The 2,500-nt window shown below is 43.6% G+C and overlaps 1 protein-coding gene across 1 annotated transcript in view; it reads right to left on the bottom strand.

Moving 5' to 3' along the window:
- Nucleotides 1–2,500, bottom strand: part of ldlrad3 (low density lipoprotein receptor class A domain containing 3) — an 82,439-nt gene that overhangs the window by 40,299 nt on the left and 39,640 nt on the right. The window lies entirely within an intron of this gene.

Below are 2,500 nucleotides of genomic sequence, written 5' to 3'. Positions count from 1 at the left end.
GTGTGTGTGCAGCGGAGTGAATGTCCATATGTGCACTGTATATATGTAGATGTATATTTACATCCAGTGTGTGTGTGTGTGTGTGTGTGTATGTGTGTGTGTGTGTGTGTGTGTGTGCGTGCGTGCGTGCGTGTGTGTGTGCGTGCGTGCGTGCGTGCGTGCGTGCGTGCGTGTGTGTGTGTGTGTGCTTGTTTAAGCATTCACATGTCTGACTTTGTTCTTTTTTGAGTGTTACTTTCTGTATATCCTAATTGATCCTGTCTCTGTGTGTGTGTGTGTGTGTGTGTGTGTGTCCACCATGAATTTCCCCAAATCCTCCGTCCCTGTAGTAGCTGCCTGCTCTCTGCTGCCCTCAGGCAAGCGTACGCTCAAAAACAAATGCTCGTTAGCGAGGTGCCCGTGAGAGCTTTGCGGGATCTGACCTTTCCGTTCTGCTTTGCATAAATATCCCCATTTGTGTTCAAGCCATCTCAGCCTCTAATGGAACAGGCTTGTTTCTGAAGAGACACACAAGCCCAACCCTGACCTAGCCCCGGGGTAGGGGAGAGCAGATTTATACCCAACTCCCTCTCTCCCAGTTCACATCAGCATTCGGACTGCCTACATAATTCACACACTCATCAAATATTAATTTTGCTAATTGTTAGCACTGACATTGGTACATATCTGTGCCCGTTCATTGTGTTTTAATATAATCCTACATGGCATTTTCACCCACATAGGCTGGGACAAATTAGATATACTTTGATTTGCTGCGTATGTGCTGTGCGGTCTATTTGCTGGATGGATTAATTATATATGCTGAATGAAATATCTATGTGAGTCAGAAGGTTTAATGCTACTTACTGCATAAAACCTTCAGCTCAATCAATGACTTTCATTTTTGCCTCACATTTAATTCAGCAGATCCTCAGATGCCTTAAGACAGGATGAGAACAACAACAGAGGATTATTTTAGGATGTGAACAAAACTAAAATAATTCAAGATGGTATACCCACACCCTTATTTGAATCCTGTGGAGAGTTCTAAATTGCTTTTGTGCGTGAAATGTGTTGGACCAATGAAGATGTATTGCCGTGTCCTGCCTTAAGCTTAGTGTATTGTCCACCCTATTTCATCATCTCCCATGTGGTCAACCAAGAGCCCTGTTGCCATTAGGCAAGGAAACCAAACAAGAAACAGTGAAAAAGACAAACTCACTGCACCACCTTGAAGGCAAAGCAAAATGGGTAAACACCAACTGAAGGCGGATTAATGGAATGAATAAGGTTGGGAGGAACATGATTAAATATGCTAACACTGTTGCATCAAACTCTGTCAGGTAGCTTATCCCTGACTACGTGTTCAAGCCAAGGCACATCATTTTGTTTGGACACAGCTTCTCTCTCAACCCACCCTAGCCTGGCCCCACCCGACTCTTTCCCAAAGAGAACTGGGAAAGTCTGGGAACTCTTGATTGGAAAACTTGCTTTGCATTGTGACGGGCACTGACTTTGAAATCATTGGTCCAGCCTTATCAATCACACTGATCAGAGATTCGCCTAAACTTAACAAACAGCATTAGCAGTCAGAAAACAATGCATGTGGGTCTACCTTTGCTGTAAATACATTTCTGCTTTTTTCCCAACAGCATTTTTTGAGATTTGCAGTTGCTGCTGTTTCTGTTTATCACAAGCATATCGTGAAGCGTATCATAGCTGATTGGCCTGACATTTTTCTTGTCTGAGGGAAAAGGTCATGAACTATGATGTTCCAGACTAGATCTCCCTGAAAGAAGATCTAGGTTTGGCGGGCCAGGCTACCACTTCCCCTCACTTCCAATCTTCCTTGGTTAGGACTACAAAGCGTTGTACACATGGATCCTACTCAACTTCTGCCTGCAGAGTTGAATCCTGCACAGTCCCTGCAAAAGTGCTCGATGACCGTGGCTCAGAGACCTTGCCAAACACACTCTCTGCTCATCTCTCTTTGGAGAAATTTGGAACAGCACCTTGGCTTGAGCAAAGGGCTCTGTGAAAAGCTTTTATGAGGTGAAGGGTCTTGGTTTATTCAGACTGTCCCATGTGGCTGAGCTTGTTCCCTCCATGCAGCCAGATAGAGAATCGACAAGAATATCAAAATGAAAAACCCCACTAAAAGGTACAGTATGCAGGTTTGGGTATTTTTGACTTATCCCCACAGTACACAATGAAAATGTTTTTTTTGTGGAGGTGAAAGATTAACAACAGGCAAAAACTATTTCCAAAGTGCCATATGTACTGACAAGGTAATGCTGCCCAATTCTCGCGAGATTTGTTGGGCCGCCATTCTTGAAATTGCATGGCTGGTTTTCATGGTAGCGACTCACTACTCATTCCTACTCACGACTCTATCGTCTATGCTGTCTACTGTAGCTATGCTACTGTAGGTGAACGATTTGCCTATTACAAGTTTGTTTACCATCAAATTGGCTTCGTAAAGGTTACAGTATGTGAAAGTGAAAATCTTGCATAGTATACC

The sequence above is a fragment of the Sardina pilchardus genome, chromosome 10 (assembly GCF_963854185.1).
Source record: "Sardina pilchardus chromosome 10, fSarPil1.1, whole genome shotgun sequence".
Classification (NCBI taxonomy): domain Eukaryota; kingdom Metazoa; phylum Chordata; class Actinopteri; order Clupeiformes; family Clupeidae; genus Sardina; species Sardina pilchardus.
Note: the sequence above shows the minus strand (reverse complement) of the source record. Positions and strands in the feature narration are given on the sequence as shown.